General features: G+C 45.8%; 1 protein-coding gene across 2 annotated transcripts in view; it reads right to left on the bottom strand.

Moving 5' to 3' along the window:
- WWOX (WW domain containing oxidoreductase) overlaps positions 1-26,994 on the bottom strand; it is an 883,821-nt gene that overhangs the window by 229,570 nt on the left and 627,257 nt on the right. The gene's annotated exons all lie outside the window — the stretch shown is intronic.

Below are 26,994 nucleotides of genomic sequence, written 5' to 3'. Positions count from 1 at the left end.
GGAAGGACGTGAACAAGCATCTCAGTCACAAGTTCAGGTTTGCCTCAACAGCAATGTCTCCAAACATCTCAAAAATGGGCTTCCCTGGTGGCTCAGCAGTCAAAGAGGACTCCTGCCAACGCAGGAGGCACGGGTTCCATGCCTGACCCCGGAAGATGCCACATGCCTTGGAGCAACTACTGAACCTGAGCTCTAGAGCCCCAGAGCCAAAGCTGCTGAGCCTGTGCGCCCCAACTCCCGCGCCCGCACGCCCTGGAGCCTGGGCTCTGCACCAAGCGGAGCCACCACGGTGAGAAGCCCGAGCACCGCGATTCGAGAGCAGGCCCTGCTTGCCGTGACTGCAGGAAAACCTGCGCAGCAGTGAAGACCCGGCACAGCCAAAAATAAACAAGCAAAATTATTTTTTTTTAAATCTCAAAAATGAGATAGCTTCCCTCGATATCTTGCAATGACCATCAACCTTGGTAAGTCAAATTCAAGGTCCTCTTAAATAGTTTGTTCAATTCAATTTTATCTTGGCCTGTCACACATGTGAAAAAATGTGTCATAAGCCCTTAAAATGTAACCTTTTTTCCTGAAGTATTTTGGCAGGTTTTTTATTCATTCTTTCCTTCTCCTACTTTACCAAAGTTACAGAGGTCAATCTTTTCTTATGTTATCTTTTTGGGGGGTTACGGGCGGGGGCGGGGGGCTGGAGTGAGATGGTGGGTAGGCTTATTTTCCAAACTACTGTCATACGTTTTCAGAACTTGCCCCCAGACTATCCTCCGGGATGTCAAAGGAACCTTAGACACAGGCTAGACTGATCTGGGGACTCTTACTTTCAAGGAGGATGATGACCTTTAACCTCAGACCCTGCAAGATGCAAGATGGGTGAGAGGTGCAGGAAGCGGCGTGCCTTAGTTAAGAAAGCTGATGTTTTATGGAGAACCGACTCTTCCTCGGTAGCTTATGCCAAGGACACAGAGGAAAATCCACTTCGCTTCTCCTTGCAAATCACACCAGGGCTACCAGAAAAGAAAGGACTCTCCGATTGTGTTAACAACACAATCACACATAATTTGGACTTGGGCATATGAAAGAATAATCGCCCATCAGCCTCTACACGGAGAAAGGCAGAGAGAGGGAGAGAAAGGCATAGTCAATCCCCCCACCCACGTGCTCTCCCCGCTCAGCCACGTTCATGTGTATGATCCTACAGAATATGGCACAATGTTTTCAGGGAGAAATAAAACCCCAGAACTTCATTAATGCCATAATTAAGGACCAAATTAGCAGCCCAAAAAATAAAATAAAATAAAATCACTATGATTTAAAAGGAAATAGTAGTGAAAGCACCAATCCTGAATTTATACAAAGTAATGTTTTATTACATTTCTTCTTCCCCTTTTTGAACATTTCACTCTCAGGGGATTAACTGCCTTCTCAAACCCAGGAAAGGAAACCTGAAAATTTCTCCTTTTTCTCTGAGGATGGGGGGATGCAAATACAAGGCATCGCAGGAATAGCGGACGCTCTGTTTTCCGAGTGCTCGCCCGTGATTTATGAAAGGTGTGCCTCGCTGCGGGAAGATAACGCCATTTGAAATGGTCCATTTCATAAATCTATCCTCCTTGTCCCCAGCCGCACACAGGACTACTATGAACTCCTGAATCCAATAATGTTTTCATCCTCTATTGACAAAAAAAGAAGCGGCGGGTTGGGGGGGGGAGGACTTTGTTTGGCGTGAGCGAGGTAATGATGCCCTTACAAGGGAGCAGCCCTAACACGCCGTCTCCAGGGCTTTCTCTGGCAGTGGCCACCAGGCCTCCAAGGCGGGGATGCTTGGATAAACAAAATGAAGAGATAATCAACATGCATGACATCCGGAATGTCCTTTTATGGCTAGCGGCATTAATTATAGCCTGGGCCCCAGCCTCCCAGCGACCGCAGAACTGAAAGCTTTGCCTGAACACCCTCTCCGCCCCGTGATGGATTTATCCTCTGGAACTGGGGTATTTCCTATTCATTCATGCACTGCTTCAGTATATCTGCTTGTTTATCTCACAGCAAGAATGCATCCAGAAGAGAGTTCTGTGCCAGTTGGGGACCAATCATAAACTTCAGTGAAATTCATGGTTGTGAGCTGCTCTGGCGGTAACGAGGTGGGGGTGATATATACATACCCAATGCGGGGCGGGCTCCAGAAGACCCGTATGAAATACGAGCAGGGGACAGAAGAGACTTCCTTGGGAGCCAATGAAATGGACAGCTTAGATGCGAGAGGTGACTACAAATACACGATGGATGCAACTTCTCAGACGGAAGTCGTACGTCAGGCTGGGATCAACTTCTCCTGACGGACTTTGAGAAGCAGGGTGAAGGGGACAGGAAGGCAACACGCAGCGCCTGGGCTCTCGGAGCCTGGAGAGGGAAAGAAATCACACCCTCTAGGCATGAGGCCCTTCCGGGTCATCACAAAGGAAATAAAGCCAAATTTTAAAAAATGAAAGAAAAGTAGGCATGCATGTATTTAGCGATGTTTTAACCTGAGTGGCAATTAGGGCGTCTGAGAAAACCCTTACACCCACCACTCAGATATTAATAGATTAAGAGGCAGATAAAGCACAGGGTATAAGATGGAAATGATGTAGAAATGTGAATTTGAAAGAACTCCCAACATAGGATACTCACCCTGATACTCTGGAATTTGCATATTTTGACTTGTATTTAAAAAGCAATTTCAAGGTCAGCTTCAGTGCAGAAACACTGAGCTGAGATGGGAAGTAACCCCATTAAAAGTCTACCAGTGTTTTGCATATTTATTTTTCTTCCTCTGTAGTGAGCAATGACGACTCATAAATCAAAAAATCAGGGTAAACAAATACCAAAGAGGTTACTTTATACAAAATGTATACTCTGTATTCTATCTACTTATACACACAAACATTTCTATTACTAGAATTTATAAAGTGTGTAATACATGCATGCATGCTTAAAAATTTGCATACATTTCCATAAGATGGAAAAAAATATATTATTGTCCCAAGTCTCAGAAGACCATGGCCCAAATAAAATGACAACCACCTCAAATGCATTTTTGTATAATAGGATGGAAGTAATGTTTATTTTTAAAAGCTCCAGGCCTATTTTTTTTTGTGTGTGGCATAAATAGATTTAAATTTTCCAGTTATGTAGATCCATGGTCTGACCATGAATATCCTAGGCAGGTATAGGCAGCTGAACAGGATAACCTTGGGTCTTTTCAATAAGACTCGAGGAACTTCATCAAAAGCATGTACAGATATCAAAATCAGCATCCACCCCTTTCTACTGAAGACACCATCAGACCCCTGTCACCCTGATCAACCTGGGGCAGACTGGAAGAGGGAACGGGGTTTGGAGAACTAAGAGTTGCCACTGAAAGAGGCAAAGTTATCCCCAGAAAGCGATTTTCCCAGACAACATGGATGTTCTAGCAGTTTAAACACTTCTGTGTTTTAGAAACTTCTTAATATTTTGATATCTGATAACTGACAATTTGATACATGGCATCCTAGGCCACCGTAGAAGCCACCTACAAAAATTAGCCCTGTGTCTTTATTCACTTGTTTTATAAAAAGAATGATCCTTTAGACTAGACTTGAGATGACTTTGGGTCACTGCCCAAAAAGTGAAGTCCATCTTCAAAGGATAAACATGTGCCACCAGTGAGCTGATGCCAAAGAAAGGATCAAGAGTACCTGATTTACTCAAAAGTAAGTCACAGAAAAGAAATTCTGAAAAATGTTTCCAGCAATTGAAGAATCATGCTTCCTTGTCATATAAGACAGTGCTTAACACAGAACTTGGAGCAGCAAAAAACTCAAGAAATGCAAGTTTAATACATCTCTGTGGAATTTACATGATCAGAGAAAACACACACTCAAAAAAAAAAAAAAAAAAAAGGAGATGATTCCATTAATACGTAATCCTTATAAAGTGTTAGTCTCTCAGTCATGTCCAGCTCCTTGTGACCCTGTGGACTGCAGCCCACCAGGCTGTTATGTCCATGGAATTGTCCAGGTAAGAATACTGGAGTGGGTTGCCATTCTCTTCTCCAGGGGATCTTCCTGATCCAGGGATCGAACCTGGGTCTCCGGCATTGCAGGCAGACTCTTTACCATCTGAGCCACCAGGAAGCCCCTATGTAATCCTTATGGTGGTGGTTTGGTGGTTTAGTCACTAAGTCGTGTCTGACTCTTGTGACCCCACGGACAGTGGCCTGCCAGGCTCCCCTATCCATGGGATTCTCCAGGCAAGAATACTAGAGTGGCTTGCCATTCTCTTCTCCAGGGTATCTCCCCAACCCAGGAATTGAACCTGGGTCTCCTGCATTGCAGGCAGATTCTTTACCGACTGAGCTACCAGGGAAGCGCATGTAAACCCTATACCTGTATCTAATTAATGTGATTAAACACACAGGTATATTTGTGAATCAGGGTAGCTCATACTATTCTGGTAACTTTTTGGTATATTTGAGATTCTTTTAAAATTAAAAGTATCTCCCACCAAAAAAAAAAAAAAAAAAAATACCCTATAGATGTGCCCCTCTTACGGAAATTTGATACATCAGAATTTTTTTAAATCTAGGAATGAGGATAAATGATGAGAAGGAATTATTGAGAGACTGACTTAAAATCCCTGTACCAAAAACTATTTCCACTTAATTTTCCAGGACCAGATTTAGCACATATTGTACCCAACAATATATGACCATATTCCAAAACCCAAATGGATTACTAATGGATTAATATGCTTTAAAAAGCATCTTTACAAGATTTAACCATGAACAGAACTCCTTGCTTCTCTTGGCTTCCAGTTAACATGTGACACCCTGTAATACTTCAAGTTAAAGAGTTACAGAGCCTGGAGTTTTATATGAGCCTGACAGTGATGGATTAAAACCATACTCTAGACATACCTAAACAGTAGCACTTACTTTTTCTTGCTTAAATCAGGGTTGACCTAGTGGAGCCATTTGCTGGAAACTGTAATTGCTGAGCTGTTGTCAGAAATCTCTCCTTGCCTAGGGTGTGTTGGTTTCAAAACCAAGAGGAGAAAGTACAACCAAGACACGTTCCAAAAATCCATGAAGCCTATGGACCTTGCCCAGTAAGGAATTAGAGAAGTTCTGCAGTTTGATGAGTCTTACTCACAAAGCAAGTTAAAATTCAACATGGTACATCCATGTTCTGAGTTGCATTATTTATAATAGCTCAAACATGGAAGCAACCCAAATGTCCATTGACAGATGAAAAAGCAAACTGCAGTACACACATACAATGGAATGTTATTTAGCCTCAGAAAGCAAAGAATTTCTGACACATGCTATAACATGGATGAACCTGGAAGATCCTACAGTAAGTGAAATAAGCCAGTCACAAGAAGACAAATATGGTATGATTCTAGTTAGACAAGGTACTCAGAGTAGTCAAAATTGTTAATGACAAGAAGCCCCGGGTTGCCAGGGGTTGGAGAGAGGGGAGAACGGAGGTACAGAGTTTCAGTTTCACAAGGTGAAAACAGTTATGAGGATGAAGGGGGATGAGGACTGCCCAACAATGTGAACGTCTTCAGTACCCCTGAACCGTACACTTAGAAATGTTTAAGATGTTAGCTTTTATATGATGAGTATTTTACCACAATTAAAAAAATAATCCAGTCTGGCGTGGATTACTGGCTCCTGAACTGTTCACTAGCATCGATTCACACCGTCATCACTTATTCACTGGGCAGGCCAGCCCACCCAGGAACTGGCTCTGAATAATAAAGTGCCTTCTCCATTTTGGGGGAACCGGGAAAAACTTGGGTTGGTTTCAGGATCTTTGAAAAGTCCGGAGCCATCCAGGATAAGACCAGAAGAAACTTGTTTGGAATGGGTGACTATAAGCAGCCCCCTGGGGCACAGTCCAGGGAATCAGGCCTGAGGTCAAAGTTAAGTGTGACACACCCTGCAAATACTCAAAAATCAACCATGAAACTCACCACTTTCCCCGAGTGCAGCTACTGATCTCACTTTCCCTGATTCTGTCCATGGACCACCATTCTCGTGGTCACCAGACCAAAAATCACTTACGTCTCCTTTCTCTCACCATCAAGATCCCACCAGCCATCCTCTCAACCCGTTTCTTCCTCTCTAAGCCCACCTGGTCAACCCAATTTAGAACCTCATCAGTTCTGGACTAAAATACAGTCGTAACCTCTTAATTATTTCTCAGCTTCTTGTACCTTAACATCTGCCATATATGTATATTTAAATGTGTGTGTGTGTATGTTAATTGCTCAATTGTGTCTGAATCTTTGCAAACTCATGGACTATAGCCTGCCAGGCTCCTCTGTCCATGGAATTGTCCAGGCAAGAATACCGCAGTGGGTTGCCGCTTCCTTCTCCAGGGGAGCTTCCAGACCCAGGGATCAAACCCACGTCTCCTGCATCGCAAGCAGATTCTTTACCATCTGTTGACCATCTGAGCCACCAGCGAAGCCGATGCACACACACACACACATATGTGTGTGTATATTTATATATTTAAAGTCTTCAGAAACACCCTTGTTATCTTACTAACAGAAATAAACCAACAAAGAAAGAATAAGACAAAAACCTGCTGTGGCCCCCTTGCCAACTAAAGGGAGTTTAAGCTTTTGATCCTGGCATCAAAGTCCCTTCTCAAATGACCTTCGTGATGAGGACTGCAGAGTGGCTGGTGGGGGGAGGTGGGCACATAAAAGCAGGCACCACCCATTTACTCGCTTTTGCCTTGGGCCGCAGGGTCTGAGCAGTGATGCCTCAAAGGAGCGGTTCCCACGGCGTTCTCTAAGCTGTCCTCACCAAAGCTCTCCCGCTGCTTTGGCCTTTGTAACTATCAGGGCAACGCATCGCCTTTTACAGACCTGTTGAAAGGGTATCCCCTGGGAGACGGTCCTCAGGGGAGCAGCTGACTCCCCTTGACTCCCAGGCCCTGCTCTCTTGACCCGGCTACCCACACTGTAGACAGTCTCAGCAGAGAGGCTGCTGCAGCTGGTGCCCACGGCCCTTCAGGGGACAGGGAGGACGTGGTCTGCTGTTTAGACACGGATGCTCTCTGCTGGCCGATGGAACTCACATCTGTCCTCCGGAGGCGGGGGCTGGACCAGGTGCCCACCAGACACCTCCGAGCTCCCCACCTTGTCTGTCTGGCCCCCAGGAGGGGGTGGGACCAGGCTGAGTCATCCCCCTTCTGGGAAGGTCCCTCCTAGAAACCACCACTGCGCCAGCCCTGGGTGATGGGCCGGCTCCCTGTGATGTGGATTAAGTCTTTTTATATTCTAGGGGGGCCTCCCATCGGAGTAATTCATCCTGGAGGCCGCAGCTGCGGGTCTCTCTTTCGGGGAGGTCAGCAATTCCAGCGTTTGGTTGGCACCTCTTGAGCGGGGTGCCAGGAACATTTCGAAGACAGCATTTTCCTTGGCAGGTGTGCCCGCTGGTGGGGCCCACTTCAAGGTTTGTGAGAGCAGGGAAACGGCAGCTGGGATCTATCTGTGGTTGTGGGTGAGCGCGTTTGGAGGGGCGAAGGGAACGAGGACTGTCTCACACAGCATGTTCTCGTTCAGACATGAAGGAAAAGGCCAGAGTGGTCAGGTGGCTGCTGGGGCAGGCAGGGTCATCCCCCAGGGCTGCCTTGGGTCACCGCTCGGTCGGTTGAAGAAGTCTCTCTGCTTGGGGGCTACACTCAGACACCTCTGTGTCTCAGAAGGGACTGGACCCAGCACTTTAGGGGCAGCTCAGACCATGGGCTGCTTCTCTGTGTCTGAAGGGTCGGGCTCAAGCCCCTTGGCTGTACCAACAACTCAGGCTGGTGCTGCCACCGCGAACTGCCTTCAAACTCTGGGACCCCTCCTCCAGTGTCCTGCCCAGCTGGACAATGAAACAACTGGTCCTTCTGTATTCTGGCCCCGCCGGTAGATGATCCCGTGTTTCACATTCTGCGCTGTGTTACACTTGCTCACCTGCTTGTTTGCGTGCTCAGTCAGGCTCAGCTCTTTGTAACCCCGTGGACTGGAGCCCGCCAGGCTCCTCTGTCTATGGACTTTTCCAAGCAAGAATACTCGAGTGGGTTAATTACTTCTATTTCTTAATTTTTAAAAATATATATTACTGTATATAAAAGGGACTTCCCTGGTGGCTCAGCTGGTAAAGAATCTCCCTGCAATGTAGAAGATCCAGGTTCAATCCCTGGGTCAGGAAGATCCCCTGGAGAAGGGACTGGCTACCCACTCCAGTATTCTTGCCTGGAGAATTCCATGGACAGAAAAGCCTGGCAGGCTAGAGTTCATGGGTTTGCAAAGAGTCGGACAAGACTGAGAGTGACCAATACTTTCATTTTCACATAAAAGAGATAATCAACAAGGACCTACGGCATAGCATAAGGAGTGTGACTCAGTATTCCATAGACAGCTATACAGGAAGAGAATCTGAGAAAGAACAGATGTATGTGTGGATACAACTGAGTTACTCTGCTGCCTGCCTGAAGCTAACACAGTGCTGGAAATCAACTATACTCCAATAGAAAACCACCAAAATCAAAGCAAAAAAACACACCTTATTATGTTTACATCTGCCTCCTATAAGACTGTAGGCTCCTCAAGGTCAAGGAGCATGTCCTAACTGCCTAGGCATCCATGCCAGTCTCCATGGCTACATAACAGACAGCGGGGAAGAACGAGAACTGCAAATAAGACAAGAAGCATCCTTTTCCCAAAGACCACCCCTGAGGACCACACAGGACTTCCCTGCCATCCCACTGGCTGTAACTTGGCCACATGGCCGCAGATTGCTGGAAGGGCAGTTAGGACAGGGAGTGCTTACTTTGAACCATCAAGAACCTCCTGGAAAACTCTGTGACTAAGAGAATGGACATGATATTGTGTGAGAAGCAACAGCTCTTACCCAACAGCATTTCTGGAATCCCTGTCTTCCTTGCTGCGCGGCCTGAGGCGGGAGTCCGGGGATGTTCGACAGACTCCCACCCCACCTCCCCACATCGCATCCTTCTATTTTCCATTCAAAATCATCTTCTACATGGCAGAAGGCTCTTCCTGAGGGCAAGCAGTCCAGGCTGGACTTTCGGCCTGTCCCCTAACCCTCCCACTCCCAGGAATGGAAGTGGAGCCTGGCACTCTCATCCTGCCTTCCTTCCCCACTAAGCTCAATAAATATTTCTGAAAGACAACAGCTCAAGGTATGGCTCTCTCACTCAGACCCCAGACCATGCTCCCGAAGGCTGCCAGGAGGCTTTCCCCTGCCCCACTCCTCAGCACTGGAAATAGATTTTTAAGCAGTGTTATAGAGCAGTTTCTCTTCAAAATCCTCCTTTCCTTTTCTTTAGTAATGTCTTTATAAATCACCGTTATAAAAATAAGGCAAGCAGAAGGAAAAATATGCAGTGCCGAGAAACTGAAAATTCAAGTATTTGCTTTTTATAGGACACTTGAGGCTCTTAAAAAAGAGAACTGCTAGAAAACTTAAATACAAAAAATTCACTGTATGATAACATAAAAAGCCCAACAGAACTGAATAGTTTATGAAAATAATTTGAATATTTACGCTTCAATTTACGGTCTGAAAATCACCCCCAATCCACGACCTTCTTCTTAAATGGATTTTCTGAGAGAGCGTTAAATACATGCTGATTATTTTGACACCATGTCGACTTGGATATTCTGTGCAATGATTTGCAGGCAAAAAGGAAATTCCCTAAAACTCTAATGTAAGTATATGTGAACATACATTATATATACAGAGAAGTACATTTATATGCATGCATATATATAAAGTTTAACAAACATTTCAACTCAAAGGGAGTATTTTGGGGTTGCTGTTATTGTTAGGGGAAAATACTGTAAATTTAACTTGAACGAAGCCAAGGGCTACAACACATTGTAATTCTCTTGACAGGGAAGCTCGGGTTCAAGTTCATATCTTTTTATTTTCTAAGACTGAAGCTGCATGATCGTTTAAACAGTGTTTTATACACAACATTACAGAAACACAGCAATGCGGGTCCATAAAAGTGTTGATGAAACAGAACCAAACATTCTCCCATTTTGACTTCCCTATTATTTTTCCCCTGTATGTCAAAGAAAGCCCTTCTCAGAATTTCTTACAATTTGTCTATTTAGGAAAAGTATTTACCATTATTTCAACAGGCCCCCAAAGCATCAAATATCTGTACCAAAAAAATCAATATTTACTTCCAACAGGGAAAAATATTCAGTACAAGGAAAATGGTAAGGAAAGCATATGTCCAAACACTTTATTATTAAACTCATGGGTTTAATGAAACCCAAACATGGGGAATACATTATGTAAATACACATGGACAAAGGGCTTTTGAAGAGCAGGGGACCACAGCATTCAGGATCTGTGACTATGATTTTTTTTGTTTGTTTATACATTCTAGCAGGAATTCATATAACACACATACACATACACACACACACTGATGAGACTATTTATTCAGTTTTAAGCACAAACCTCTGCAAACTTCAGCAGAAGGGAAGCCTCAGAATATGTGTCTGAGCAAAAGAATAATTCACTGAACTTCAGGGTTAAAATAAAAAATAAACATACTGAGAGAATTCCCTACTTTATCTGGCTTCCGAAGAAAGACACTTTATTCAAGGATGCACAGGCAGATTCCCCAGGACTGGGCACTGAGACGGAACTAAAATCAGAGACAAAAGATACAGACTCAGGCAGCAAGTCGATAAATAAGTGCTTGGTTAAGTCTGATAATTATGCCTTAATTATGTCCCCTCTCTCCACTTTGGCCTTAAAGGAGAACACACGGCCACAAATGATATGTCGACTCGGGTATCGTTGTGGTGCTGGGGTTGGGTTGGACAAAAAGTGTTTCAGGTTTTTCCATAAGAGCTGATGGAAACTTACAAATGGATGTTTTGGCCAACTCAGTATTTAGGTGATTTCAGAGATCAAACAGCCAACGTCAATTTATCAAATTTTGGCTTTATCAGTTTATCAAAAGTCAGGCTCTGGGCTGTGTGTAAAACTCTGGTGAATTTACAAACAGACGTGCAAACAGACACATAAGATCATTAAAGAAGTAATACCATTTATTGGTGATTTATTATGCACCAAACACATTTCAAAGCCTTGGCATGTATTAGCTGAGACGGTCCCTGAAACAACCCACTAGCTATGTCTTCTTCGTGTTATTCTGTTTCACAGATGAAGAAGCCAATGCATTCAGGGAAACTACACTATATGTCCAGGCTCACCTGTCTGAAAACTGGACAAAAAGGCGGGTCTGCTGGGAGCTGGAAAACAAAGACCACAGTCTTCCCACTAAAGCTCAAGCTCCAGGGGTGTCTACGTCCTTGTAACAATGGGCCAGGCACTGACACTCCTGCTCACAGGTAGTCAATTCATTTTCTCCTCAAAGTGAGGCTCATTTTCTCCACAGGAGAACAGTCAGCCGTGGGGAAGAGCTGACATGACTTTCCCAACCACACCCCACTCCCCACCGAGCAAGCCTCCGGCTGGTTGTCTTGCTGCCCAGACCCAGGCTCTTTTCCAGAAGCACAGGCTACTTCCACTGAGTCCTTCAAGTACAAAACCCACGTGCCAAACAGCTTGCTGGAAGGTGGTGGGGGTCGGGGAGGGGAGGGGAGATGACCGTCCAGGCGCCTCAAACTCCTGAGTTGCACGTCGTTCCCTGGACAGGGCGTGGCCATCGGTGGTCTTCTCTGACCCAGGTAGACCGCGTCCTCCCTGAAGGCGGGGTCTGCAGCGGACTGACCACACACCATCCTCAGCCCGCCTGGCGTCCTTGACTCTGCCAGCATCCGTGAAGGCAGCAGGTAGCTTGCTCAACATACTAAGCGGCCAGTGTAGCCTGAGCCCTGGCCATTCCAAACAGACAGATGAAAATGCCCACACCCTGGGGCCCAGGCACTCTGGCCAGGCTGGCTATCGTCCTTCAGCTGCTGGATCAAGCGGGGCTGGTTGCGGCTCTCGTCAACCAAGGCTGCAGCATCTTAAGACGTGAGCCACTGGTAACGGCCACACTAGCGCACGCTGCCTGTCGTCAGTGCTGTGGCGCTGTGGATCGGATGAACCAGTAGCCTCCGTCAGCAGCCACAGGACATCTGAAAGGAGATGATGCCTGCCTTCCGCAGAACGAGCACCGACAGGTAAACGCCTCTAGCTTCACCGTGCTGCTCCCCCTCCGAGACAAATGGTCCCGAAGTGATAGATACAAACTTACCAAGGAAGACATCAAAAGCTTGGCTTTTGATGTGTAACTACATTTCAGTGGCACCGGTCAAGTTTCATTTTCTTAGGGGTCTCTAAAGTTGGCTCTAAATGCCTGTTAGCGCTGCATCTCGCCTTACCTGTGGTCTCCCTTCCCTGCGGCCACCAGAGAATCTCTAATACACTGCCAGCTCTCCCCAGTGCTTTTCCCTCCCCTCTAGGGTGCGATTCTGTCTGTCCAGCCATGTTCACGGTCGGACCAAAATACTGCCACACCTTTTTTTTTTTTTTTTTACCCTTTTTTTTTTTAAAATACTGCCACATCTTGACTCTCCTGCACTGTTGGTGGATATGTGAGTTGGGGCAGCCACTGTAGAAAACCGTATGGAGGTTCCACAGAAGACTGAACACAGAGCTACTATATGATCCACCAACCCCACTCCTGGGCATATATCCTGACAAAACCATCATTCAAAGAGACACACGCACCCTTAGGTTCATAGCAGCACTGTTTACAACAGCCAAGACATGGAAGGAACCTAAATGCCCATCTATAGATGATGGGGTAAAGAGGTGTGGTATATATATACACGATGGAATACTACTCAGCCATAAAATAATGAAACAATGCCACTCGCAGCAATATGTACGTAACTAGAGATTATCATACTAAGTGAAGTAAGTCAGAAAGAGCAAGACAAATACCACACGACACCACTTATATATCATCTAAAATATGACACAAACAAACCTATCTACAAAACAGAAACAGAATCACGGACACATAGGGCAGAAAGGTGGTGGCGGAAGAGAAGGGGGTTGGGGGAGGGATGGAGTGGGAACTTGGGGTTAGCGGATGTAAGCTTTTATTTACAGAATGCATAAACTACAAGGTTCTACTGTATACCAGAGAGAACTATATTCAACACCCTGTGATAAACCATGATAGAAAAGAATATGAAAAAAGAAAAGGATGTAACACATGCATTATATAACTCAATCACTTTGCTTCACAGTAGTAATTAATACAACATGGTAAATCAACTCTACTTCAATTAAAAAAATACAGTTCCATATATCACCTCCATTCTCAGGGTAGGCAAGAGTGTGATCAAATGAAAAACGAACAGATCAGTAAGTGACCAAACCCTGTTAGGCCAGGGCCAGAGAGTCAGCCAGGCTCTCCTCCTGCAAGCCCTGCTTAACTGTGGAACAAAGCATTGCTCTGCAAATGTAAACAGCACCTGCGCCCTCGGAGAGAAACACAGTATTAAGGAAGCTCGTGAAGGTGGAGGACCCCCCCCACCCCCACCCCAAATCTCTGGCAAAGGACACGTGGGAAAGCTGAGAAACGGAGGTCTTTACAGTTTGGTGAAGCATGAAGGTATTACAAAGGTGCATCCCCCTTCTTGTAACATTACCCTCTCTGTTTCACAGTTATGGATTTCCAGATGGACATAAGCAGAAAACATGTCCCAGTGAGTTCCCGGTTAAGATGTTGGGAACTTCAAACAGGACATTTTAGAAGTGTAAGGGCGTTTCGCTGCAGCACTAGGGCGATTATCATCCCCAGCTTCACTGACATGTACTGCTGGAGCGCTCTCCTTCCGAGCAGTAATGCAGAAACGCGGGTGTCACGCTGATGCCAGGGCAGACTACAGTGGAGGGGCTGCTGCTGAGCCCCCGGTGCTGCCACCCAGCGGCGGCAATGCCAGCCTGGGTCACATGGCTCGCAGGAGGTTTAGCCAATGAACACGTTTTTAATAAGACAGATGAGCAATGGGCAAACTTAAAATAACGAAAACAGGGAGAGCCCAGGGTGAGCTGGAGCCTCATGAGAGAGACACATTCAGACACATAGCCACACAACAATTAAATCACATTGTAACAAAGTGATGGAAAGAGATGAAAGTGAAGTAGTAAATACACTCAGTCCTGTCCCACTCTTTGTGACCCCATGGACCACCAGGCTCCTCTGTTTCCTGGGATTCCCCAGGCAAGAACACTGAAGTGGGTTGTCATTTCCTTCTCCAGGGGGTCTCCTGACTCAGGGATCAGACCCATGTCTCCTGCAGTCACAGGTGGATTCTTTCCCATTGCGTCACCTAGGAAGCCCCAAATACTTAAACAGTTAATATCATATAGCAAACCTTACAGAACAACCACTTGTAAGCTTATTAAAGGCATAAATGTTTATACATACACAGAGAAACTGACCAATAAGTGTTGGATAAGAGGGGAGCAGACGGACACCTCCTGGACACTCAAGGATAATGACATACATTTTACCAATATCTGCCAACAACCATAGAAGGATTTGATAGAGAAGGACTCTGGGTTGCTGAGAGTTTTAGCAAAACTTTACTCAAAGACCATCAGTTAGTCTGTGGCAGGTCTAAGCGAGCTATTCTGATACCAAGGTTGGATTCTTTCCATTATGACACTACCCCGATTTTATCAATAAATATTTCCTGATAGGAATGGTGACAGCAAGTTACACTTTGTAAACAAACTTTTAAAAGCAACTTGCTCCCCCACCAAAAGCCAACTGAACAACAACAACAACAAAAAAAAACCATTGCCAATACTAAAGCATTCTAAAACTGGTCTAACTGTATTTAGAAGCTCCTTTCTAAGATGCCTGTGAATCCTTAGCCTCAGGAGAAACCCCTTCCTTAGGCACAAGGTCTTCAAGACAACCTCAGAGACCTTGCGGATAGTTTCCTTGAGGCTGTTCAGCCTGTTCCTTTTAACCAACGTCTCGTGGAGAACTGATTTCTACCCATCACTCCAGGCCACCATTTAAGAAACCCCTCTTTGCTCTGACATTTCCGAAGCAGATAGAAACTAATTATTCTGGAAGAACAAAGTTCACATGACTGATTCTTTCCAATCGGAAAAAGCAATGTACCACTTGATTCACAGAAGAGTGAAACATCACCTCTCTCTCTTGAGAGAGATTTTTAGATAAAAGCTGCTAATGCTTTGCAAATTAAAGTTTATATCATTATACACACAGGTAGAATCTTCAGAGTTATTAAAACAGGTGATGTTCTGTAAACCACCCCAGGAAAAAACAAAACAAAACAAAACATGAATTAGATTACCAGAGAGGTAGGTGCAAATGATAGCAGGATGGATCAAGAACTCAGGCAGGAGAAAATGATACTCTACTTTGGGGATGGTCTGGACTATATATGAGGATGATGCTGCTGTTCTTTTTGGGGGAGCAACAGCCAGAGTGGGCAGGGGAGGAGAGGAGGGAAAAGAAGGTGAAATTTTGACTCCTGGCTGTGGAGTATTTTTTTCCTTACAGATTTTAGTGAGAAATGAAAGTGTTAGTCACTCAGTCATCTCCGACTCTGCAACCCCGTGACCTGGATGGAGCCCATCAGGCTCCTCTGTCCACGGGGTTTTCCAGGCAAGAATCCTGGAATGGGCTGCCATTCCTTTCTCCAGGGGATCTTATGAACCCAGGGATCGAACCCCAATCTCCTGCACTGCACACAGATTCTTTACCATCTGAGGCACCCAGGAAGCCATTATTTCTAGCCAAACAAGACCTTCGTTTTAAGTTCTTGCTTTTAGTATGATTAATAGGTTCTTATTGCTTAGCGATGGTGCCCAGACCCGGGACACTCAACCTCTCTTGAGGATCCAGGGGTTCCTCATCAGCTTTATGGCCTAGATTCAACCTGTGAGCCTCCATTTCCTCCTCCATAAATGGGAAGGTTGGGCCCCAAGGCCCAGGAGAGCCGTTCCAGATCCACAAAAGGCAGTCAATGCAGAGAGAATGAGTTCCTGATGGGAGTGACTTTTCTGATCTGGGGGGCTTGGGTCAGACTGAAGAATAGTCTGAAGAATGGGACTGAGGACTGGTCACACACTCACAGCCTTAGGGTGGTGAGGGACCATTCCAGAGAGACTGACTGCATGGCAGGATGCGGCAATGTGTCATGTGGTACCCGCTGACCTGGAGGCGGAGATCACAGCTCTGCGAATGATGGAGGGATCGCTCACTCATGCCTATGTCACAGAGCCCCGTGCAGGCTCTGAGCACGGAGGCTGGGGCGGGCCTCCCTGTGCGGTGCTCTCCGGGCGTGTGTCTCACACCAGCACTGGGAGGCCGGGGTGCCCTGAGTCTCACAAGGGGACGACAATGAGGCTGCTTCTTGGGCTCTACCTGTGTGTCCCCTCCGCGAGCTGATTTTAACCTGCGTCCCGTACTATAGCATAATCATGCATGTAACAGGTCTGGTGCATTTTGTGCATCCTTTGAGCAGATATCAACCTGGGGGGTGGTGTGGGAATCACCCATTCCACCTGCCATTGGTGTCAGGGGGGGCTATGCCTACATTCAACCTGACATCCCACTACAAGTTGAGCCTTGCTCTCTGCTTCCTGGAGTAGCCGGGATTTAGAAAGAGCTCACAGGAAGCCCTCCTCCCTCCATCCTGACCTGCTGACACCCAGCATCCCTGCAACCACTCTGAGCCTCAGTTTCCTCGGCAGGAAAACGAGGAGGTGAGGAGGTTGTCCCATCTCAGCGACAAAGTTCGTGAGAGACTCGACAAAGCTCAGGACTGTGAAAGCTCTCTGAAAATGGCAACTTCTTTTTCAAGGCTAAGATAGGATGTGCTCCTGTGCCTTTGGTTTGGGGATTTAAATGCTGCAGGATTATATTTACTCTCCTGATCTTATTGCGTTTCCCATGGCCGGTGAACTCATCTGGACTCCATCGGCTGGTGCAGAAATCATGTCAGTTCGAACTTTCCTCAGCCCGCGATTTGAGTCAGTGAGAAGTAATGGTAAAACAAACGTGGCATCCTGACGGAGCTGGGTCTATTCTTACACAGTACGGTTTTGAGGCTAATGTCTTTTCAAACAGCTCTGTTTTGCCTGCAGACTTGAATACCCTCATTATAAAGTGTTTGAAAAAAAATTTCCCTTATGTTTTTTTAAAGAGCGCCATTCTTCAAAAAGATGTCAAGAAGCTCTTTTCTTCCCCTCTTGCTACAAGGTGTAATGTAGAGATAAGTATAAAATCTGGTTGGAAATGTGACCTATATTGGACTGGCAAAGTGTAATATCAAGCAAACAGCTAGTCTGGGAGCTGGCTTTGTCCTACCTTGCCACTGATATTTGGAGAAAAGGACCTCATATTGTCCATGGACAGGGTGAGCAGCTTGGAAGTCAATTATGGTTTTAAAAAAATGGGACTCCTTGGCTTGTGGAGTTCATTGGAGTTCGGAACAAGTCCCTGGCCTGCCTCGCAACAGCCTAAGCCAGGTCTTTTGGAAAACATTTTATTTTCATGCTCAGAGTAATAAGAAGAGAAAAGTCATTTCTTTTTTTTTGCAGATGAAATGGTGCTGATAATAAAAAGTAGGTCACACTTTCTCTGTATCTCTTGACTTTCTCTGAAAAGACAAAGGAGGTTTCAGAGATGAGAATGAGTTGGGGCAAACCTTTCACCTGGGTGTTCTTCGTACTCAGAGTAAAACTGGGGGCATTTTTGGTCTGGGTTGACATTTTGCAGAGGCAAGGGAGATGGCGATGGGAACTCTGAGGGCTGGCGTGGGGGTGCAGAGAGCAGATCATCCAAGCTTTTGAGAGAGGTGAGAACCACAAGTTCAAAGGACTATTGGTGGTTATGACCTTAGGGTTTGGGGCAGCAAGGCAGGAAGACACGTCAAGCTAGCATCCGGGGGAGACAGTGCTGCTCTGCACAGTCATTTACTGTCCACTCCCACAAGCGTGCAGCCCTCCCAGCAAGCGGCCGGGCCACTTCCTCTGGCCAATGAAACAGGGTTGAGAGGACAGGTGTCACTCCCAGGAAAAAGCTTTAAGAACTCACCTGGTCTCGTTCTCTCCTGTCCGACACGTCCTGCTGGAGAGCTCTGTCAGAGCAGCTGAGGAGCATAGTCAGCTCTTGATGGATCTAGAGCATGTAAAACTCAGTCTTTTATTTTTAACCACATGGCATGTGGGATTAGTTCCTGACCAGGGATGAATGGATAAAGAATACACACACACACACACACATGCACACACACACACACACACAATGGAGTACTACTCAGCCATAAAAAAGAATGAAATAATGTCATTTGCAGCAACGTGGATGGACCTAGAGATCATCATATTTAAGGGCAGTCAGCCAGACAAAGAAAAATTTCATATGATATCACTTACATGTGGAATCTAAAATATGATACAAATGAACTTATTTGTAAAACAGAAACAGAGTTACAGACATAGAAAGCAAACTTATTCTTACCAAAGGGGAAAGGGGGAGGAGGGTAAATCAGGCATTTGGGATTAGCAGATACCCACTCCTATATATAAAACAGATAAACAAGGACCTACCGTATAGCACAGGGAACTATATTCAATATATTGTAATAAACCATAAAGGAAAAGAATGTGAGAGAGATATATATATCTCACATAGATAGATAGATAGATACAGAACTGAATCTTGGTGCTATACACCTGAAACTAACATAGCATTATAAATCAACTATACTCCAACAAAAAATAATAATAATAAAATAAACAGGGCATGAATTAAAAAAAAAAAAAGGAATTGGTCACTGTGGAACTGTGACATGTTACATGTTCATTAAACTACAAACATGGCAAAAACAAATAGTACATGTTAATTACTGTTTCTTCTATGAGGCATGGTAGAGGTTCTGGGGGAGCACAAGAGATACAGTCCCTACCCAATTGGAGCTAGTCATATAGGAAAGAAAGACATTAATTATCAGCTGCAAGTGTGATGAGTGGTTAAGTTCAAGGACATGGGCTTCTGTAGCCGGGGAATGAAGATGTGTTTCCAGATGGTGGCAGTAGTGATTGAGAGCATGGAGAAAATTCCCAACTGATGGCTTTGTTGTCTCCAGAAAGTCCTGACTTTAAGAAAAGAATGAGCGTGGTGTAGGATGAGGTGGAGAATCTGACCAGATGGGCCTCGACCAATTAATGCACAACTCTGGAGAAGCGGTTCCCGCTGATGGACTCGGCAACAGAATTTCACACGTCGGGAAGTACACAAAGGGTAGGTGCTGAGTTCAGTCCACCACGAAACTGCCTCCACCTATTCTGATAATGATACTTGGATTTGATTTTAGGAAACCAGAGCCTCCCGAACTCTTAGTCCATGAACTCTCGATGGTCTGCAGCACCTGCAACACGATGAATCCTTCCACTCAAGCCCTGCCAAACTCCAAAATCTCCCACCACAGAGACTAGTTCAGGATGAGCACGTGGTCCAAACTGAGTCAGAATGAATCTCCCAAAGGAGAAACTCCACTCTTTTACCCCCCGTGTTGAACCTAGGAAGATATGGCGGAGAGCTGTTGGTCCTTGTCATGATGTCCAAGACACGAGCCCATCAGAAAATGGTAACAATGTGGAGGAAATGTAACTAAGGATAAAAAAGATGGAAACCAGGAGTTGATCATTTAGCCCCTGGATCAAGCATTACCTGCTCTGCTTGTCACAACTATATTTTCCAGTTGGGTGAAGTCTTCTTTCATTTGCAGTAGAAAGTGCCTATGGTAACTTCATACAGTTAAGAGGGGGGAACAATTTTCTTGACTCTGAGTTGTTATAATTTGACAATCTTTCCCAGAATCTATCAGAGATTTAGCTCAGAGTCAATCCCAGATATGATCGCTTTGGTTCTGCAGATTTTGTGACTGGGTTTGCCTTCTTATTAATAGACAAGGTGATCATTCATCCCTACTGGTTTCAGATAATCCTAATTTATGTCTCTCTCTCTTCCTGAATAATTATTATTAGTGTGGCTCTTTTCACTTTAAAAAATATCCAAGACTGATTAAACAGTAAAGTATAAGGTTACCCTACTCATAATTCTTCTTTACAGAGCTTTTTTCCTTTAAGAGTAGAATCCCACACCCCCTTTGCCAAATTCTTTACAGTGATAATTGTGGCTAATTATACTCAGCAAATAATCTCATCTTGCCAGTCTTCCCATGTTTGACTTTTGGGGGATTAATCACAGCTTTCTGCTGTCTAGTGAGGTTGTCGAGAGCATGGCATTATTGTTTTATCTAAAGGAAATCCCTCTGCAACAGGCCCCCATCCATCATCCCTCCTGGAGGAGAATGAACTGATTAAAACTTCCTGGCCTGCAAACTTGTTTGCTAACGTGTGGCTTCCTCCACACCAGCAGCATAGGGTCTTCCTCCAGCAGCAGCATGTTTGGGATTCCACTTAGGGTATTGTTTTATCAAGATGGAACGGTGAGCCCTGTGTGAGGACCCCGTGCTGGGAATCTGATCACCCCTGTAAACACAATGATAACGTTGTGTCCAGATGCTGGGAGAAGACAATGCTCCCGAATTCCCTTTTCCTAATTAGAGTTTGAAACAATGGGTGGGAAATCCACGCTCCTGCCCACCCCCAATCATTATCTATCGGCCTTCATTTCTGGGCATTGATTGAGCTTGGGGTATTTTTGTGTGTGTGAAGGAACAGCAAATTAAAATTCAGAATTCTCCCTTTTGTCTTCCTGGACCGTTCATCTTGCTAGAAAGCTGGGGTGACAGAGATGAAAAGTCAGAAGTAGATGATTTGGGAGCCTGTATATGCTTGTATAAACTGGAGCAACTTCCTTTTCAAAGTTATGCCAATAAACAAACGTTTAATCAAGGCAGACGATAGGATGTTAGTTCGTAAAGAAATTTCGTAGAGAACTCTTTCGGTGAGGGGAAGGCACAGATAAGCCACCTTTGCCAAATGGTGGGCAAACACCTTGTCTTCTGAGCGTCCAATGATTTTGCTACATCAACTGTTACTCTGCTGGTAGGAACCAGCTATATCATGAAGCAATATTTTCATTTTTTTTTAATCGGAAATGCCCAGGTCCCTGAGGATGTCTGGTGCAGGGAAATGCCTGTCCACGGCCTTCTGAGCCTCACTTCTGGCTGGCACCATCAGAGAGAGAGAGTCATCACCAGCAATCAAGCTGTATTAAGTCGATTTACATTTACGATTGCCCTGCAGAGTAACAATTAAGCCATTTAGATGGAAAAATCTCCCAGGCTCCTGCAAAAAGGATCGCTGGCATTGCAGATATAAAACATTGTGTTCTCATGTAATTCAAACAGACAGGACAACGACTAGGTGACCAAATTCTCTGCTCAGTAACTGAAATGTCCTGTAAAGGGAACCCTCTCAGCCCGTACATGACAAGTGAGTAAGTCTGTTTCCAAAGGCAGCTGGCAAACCTCCATCTCTCAAGCTTCTCAGACTGACCAGCTGCGTCAGTGAACTTGGGGCCATCACTCCCGGCGGAAGAGCAGCAGCATTCTAGAGGGGAGGGATGGGGCGGGAGGTGGGAGGGAGATTCGAGAGGGAGGTGACATATGTATGCCTATGGCTGATTCATGCTGACGTTTGCAGAAACCAAGCCAATTCTGTAAAGCAACTATCCTTCAGTTAAAAATAAATTAATCTCAAAAGAAAAAAAAAAAAAAGTAGCCACATGAACACACCCATCAGTTAAGGTCACGGTGGCTGCTATGGTGTGATAAAAAAAAACAAAATTCTTGCTCACATAAAGTCCAGACTGGGTATTCTTGATCAGTGGGGTGACCAGGCTTTATCCAGTGATGCAGGGACTCTGGCTTTTTTCATCTCATGGCCCCTATCATCTTTAAAGTGTGGCTTCCAAACCTGCAGTGAGGAATGGGGAATGAATGATTGCACGTGGAGAGTCTGAGTGGGTCAGACCTCGAAGGCCCACACCATTTCCATCAATAGTCCACTGGTCAGAGCACAGTCATGTGGCCACAGCTAAACACCAGAGAGGCTGGGAAGGGAAGTCCAGCTGTGTGCCAGGATGAGGGAAATGGCTAGGTGATGCTCAGGACCTCTGTCTGCAGGAAGCAGTGAGCAGAGTCACAAGTAAGCTCTCTCTCCCTCCAAGTTCAGGGTCTTGGACCCCCTTACACTGTCTAGGTGACGGCAATTAATGATCAAAATCAAAATCTATTCTGGCAGGATGTAACGAGGGTGCCTGAGTTGGGGAAGAAAAATCTAGGGCTGAAATCCAATGGATTAAGTCACTGAATCAAAGAAGCCCTCAGACCTGCGGTCCCTCAGACAGCCCTGGAGCTGGAAGGCTAATCGTTCTTCTGGGATGCCGAGTTTTCTCGTGGAGTCCCCAGAATGCACCCTTCGACCTCTTGAGGTTTCCCATGGCTCTGATCTCTTGCTAATGGATAGTGTTCTCCGAGCTGATGGTGTTTTAAAGATACGACATCTGACCGATGATAATAGGTCCGACCTCTTTGGGGACGGCGTCATGCGCCTCCCTGTCTCAGCCTCCCTTACTGGCTAATTACATAACTTGACTAGAACTTGGTTTTTAGGGCATCAATTTTGCCATTGCCTAATCACAAGTAAAACCATAAAGTTTTATGAGAGCTAAAGGGATTGCCTTTTGCAGAGGGGAACTGAAATGAAAATTAAAGGGAACATAAAATGATAAGAAAATAAAATGAAATTCCGCCAGGTGTTTTTCCCTGGATTGCCACACTAAACTACAGTGCTGGGGACATAATCCTATTGCTTATTTTCTCTGACGAGGTACCGAGGGAGAGAGAAGAACCTGGCATTTTCTGATCACAGGCAACGAAACTGAGGGAGTTTCAGCAAGTGGCTTTAGGAAGAGGCACGGAAGTAAACCCCTCAATCCACCATCTATGTAGGCCTCTAAGCGAGTTCTCTGAGCTTTAGACTTGTCATTTACAAAACGCAAAAAAGTGCAACTCCTCCTAGCATTTTTGTAAAGATTTGATGAAACAGCACATATAAAATGCACAGCACAGTGCCTGGCTCTCAGTGGGGCTTCAGGTCATAGCACATTTCTCATCACTGCTAACAGTAGAAGCAGCTCGGGCTTCCTTGTGGCTCAGATGGTAAAGAATCCGCCTGCGATGCAGGAAACCTGGGTTGTAGCTCTGGGTCAGGAAGATCCCTTGCAGAAGGGCATGGCAACCCTCTCCAGTATTCTTGCCTGGAGAATGCAATGGACAGAGGAGCCGGGTGGGCTATAGTCCATGGGGTTGCAGAGAGTCAGACACGACTGAGCGACTAACACACACAATGACAACGCGGGGTACCACCGCCACGTTACAGATGAGGAAACTGAAGCTCAGAGACAGCAGAAACAAAAACAAAACTGGCCCAAAGTAACAGTGCTAAGGATGGCTGCTGGCCTGAGAGAAACACACCCCATTTGCCTGACTCTCTGCATTGAGATCAAGCTGATGCGTCAACAACCCACATGCTTCGTTTCAAATGCTTCGTTTCAAATAGGGACCCTACGTTTTTGTTTGGAAAATGACCCACGTGCTCCTGGTGAGAAATACACTGGCAGGATGGGCACAGAGGTTGACGGATGTCAAGAGCACATCCTTTCAGGAGCCGGACCTTGCGCCTAGACCCCTGAAAGGGCTCCGGCACCTAAGACGAGTATCATTTCCAGGAAGCCTCCTGCACCAAACGGTGGGTTTTTGCCCAGAGGCACAAGAGAGACTGAGGGTTAAAGCCAGCCAGGAGGCACTCTGGGGACTCACAGAGGCCAAGTGCGTGTGCTTCTCAGGCCATGAAATATGGCCCCTACTCTGACACTCTTCTAATAGCATGGATGTTCACTCTCCTTGTTTCCGTGGGGTTTATGGTCCATAAAGTTTAATAACAATCTTAACAGCGCGGCCGAGAACACACCAGGCTAGTAGGCCGCCCTTCCCAAAGGGGGCCTGGGCTTTCCACTCCCGCCCCCCGGGCATCTTGACGTGTCCACGCGCGCAGCTCTCGTTTGGGGCCGTATGACCACGGGGTAAAGCAACACGGGAGGCTGGTGTTGGCGTGGACAAGGCGAGGGTGACGCTCACACTTGGCCTTGGCAGTAGGTCACACTTAAGGCCGGTCACAGAGCCTGCTTGTCGGGCCACGTGGGACCCACTGATGCCAAGGCGTGAGTATGTTGAGGTTTCACTCAAATAACTGACTTGACATAGACTCCAGACCCCTCCAGACGCAGAGCTGTGCCTGAGCTGCTCTCAGCCTCCTTTCCTGCCTCAGCGGCTCACTGAGGTCCTGAGAGATCGCAGCCCCCAAGAGCTGGCCAGCCTGCCGGCCCTGGCTCGCAGCAGGCCTCCGGCTGGCCCCTTCCTTCGGGGACTGGCCTTCTCCTGTCTTTCTGAGTCTTGACTCTACTTTATTCCACAGCCCTGGTCAAAGATCAGAGATGCCTTCTGGATCCCCGCCCTCACTCTATGAACGCACCCATTACATTCTACACTGCACTCACCGCCATCTGCAACAGCTTATTTGTGTACCTGTGAAACTCCGGCATGCGGAGGGAGAACAGTCCTACCTGATGGCGAGTAAGGGAACTGAGCCTCCATGGAGCTAGGCGTCCCGGGGGAATACCAGAACTGTCCCTGCGGTGAATGCCCAGGGACCACTGAAGGCTCGGGATGGGGTACTGGGGGTGGGGGCGCCCTTCCTGGGGAGAAGATTCCAGCTGGGGAAGCAGGAGAAGAAGAAATGCTAACCAGGCTATATTTACACATCACAGAGCCCTTCCTGCTGGGCTGGCTTTGCCCAGAAACAAAGTCCTCTCATTTCAGGCCAAGAGGCTTTCCTCTGAAGCTAAATTCTGCTGTTCCTCCTATTCCTTCCTGGTGAAGACAAAACAGTTCTGTTTCCAAAAGGCACAGGGAGACAATTCACCAGACTGGTGGCTTGCTGTCACTCTGGCTCTCCTTGGAAGACTGGGACTTCACCAAGGAAGCCTAGGTTTACAGGAGTTATGTGAGAGTTCTCTCCTGAGTTTATCTAAGGCTTGTAACCAAGGAGACAGAAATGCTACAGCCTATGACAGTCATTCACTCATTCATCCACTCACTCACCCATCCACCCACCCACTCACCTACCCACCCATCCATCTATCCATTCATCCATTCACTCACCTATCCAGCCACTCACACATTCATCCACTCATCCATCCCAGAAGCATTTACTGAATCACTACTAAGCTTCTAACACAAAGCTATTTCTCCCTTCTGGATCTTCCATCCTTTGGCTAATTAATAACAAGAAGAGGAGTTTGGGATGGCTGAGGTTGGGGGCTGGAGGTTCCAACCCTTGTGGGAGCTCAGCCAGATTTGGGCAATTTGGGGAAATATGGTTGATGGAACTGATGGGAATTCAGGACACACTACCCCAAAGTAGGCACCTTGGCATACTGAATACTGAGGCTACTCTAACTTTCTCCCTCCATTTTCCCCAGAAATAGGTCATAGATCTCTCCTGTGAGAGGGTCCCTCCCCACACCCCAAGGAAAGATGCATTTTTATCTCTGAAGACAAAGGAACTCAGATAAGCAGGTCCTGTTAACTTTTTCGCCCAGTTTCCTGCACTCACTTCATATTTTTTAATGTATCATATTCTTCCATGATTGACACTCTACCTTTCATCAAATCCAGCATAAAACCTCATTTCCTCAGGAATGCTCCTGTGTTTTGTAAAACTTACATTAAATAAATCTTATGCTTTTTTTCTTGTTAATCTGTCTTTGTCAGTTTAATTTGCAAACCCAGTCAGGGACCCTAAGTTGTTTGGTCCCTTAGTCATGTCTGACTCTGCAATCCCATGGATGCAGCATTCCAGTCTTCCCTGTCCTTCACCACCTCTCAGAGTTTGCGCAAACTCATGTCCACTGAGTTGGCAATGCTATCTAACCCTCTCATTCTCTGCTGCCCGCTTCTCCTCCTGCCCTCAATCTTTCCCAGTATAGGGTTTTTGCCCAATGACCTGGCTCTTCAGATCAGGAGGCCAAAGTATTGGAGCTTCAGCTTCGGCATCAGTCCTCCCAATGAATATTCAAGACTGATTTCCTTTAGGATGGATTGGTTTGATCTCCTTGCAGTCCAAGGGACTCTCAAGAGTCTTCTCCAGCATCACAGTTTGAAAGCATCAATTCTTAGGGACCTGGAGAGGACTGAAAAAAACTTTTCCCTCTCCTACACAACTAATATTTGAAATTGAGAGTTCCTTGGCCCATCTTCCTAAGAAGTACTTTTTTTTTTAATTGACTTCTATAAATAGGATACCATTATTCTTGCATTCAGGTGGCTCACTCCTTCAGTTCATTGTCCAGCCTTTTATTAATGGAATAATTCTTCCAGGAACCATCAAATCATTTGATTTACCATTCTTTTTTTTTTTTTTTTTTCAGAGCAGAATTTCCCCATCTCAGATTTTCTTTCATTTGGAAGCAAGTATATGTGGACCTGATATACAGCTGAGACTGGCATGTAGTCTGTCCTTCTCTCCTCGGGCCTACCGTCACTCTCGCGTCCAGGGCAGAGGGTGTCCAGGGTACACCCGCTCAAACAGGGTCAGTCAAAAGCCTTTAAAGGCTTCACTGCATAAGGCTTTTAAATTGACCTCCAAAATACAGGTGTCAGCAATTCACACTTTCAGTTAAAAACAAAAAAAGATTGACGAAATGTTTTAAGAAGATATAATGACACTCTTAAGATGAAGTGCTCTGTAGGGAAGCAGGGGGAGAACGGGGGAAAAAAAAAAAAAAAATATATATATATATATATATATATAGTGTGTAGTTGCTCAGTCATATCCAACTCTTTGTAGCCCCATGGACTGTAGCC

The sequence above is a fragment of the Muntiacus reevesi genome, chromosome 2, assembly GCF_963930625.1.
Source record: "Muntiacus reevesi chromosome 2, mMunRee1.1, whole genome shotgun sequence".
In the NCBI taxonomy this organism is placed as follows: domain Eukaryota; kingdom Metazoa; phylum Chordata; class Mammalia; order Artiodactyla; family Cervidae; genus Muntiacus; species Muntiacus reevesi.
This window is presented reverse-complemented; position numbering and strand designations above follow the sequence as displayed.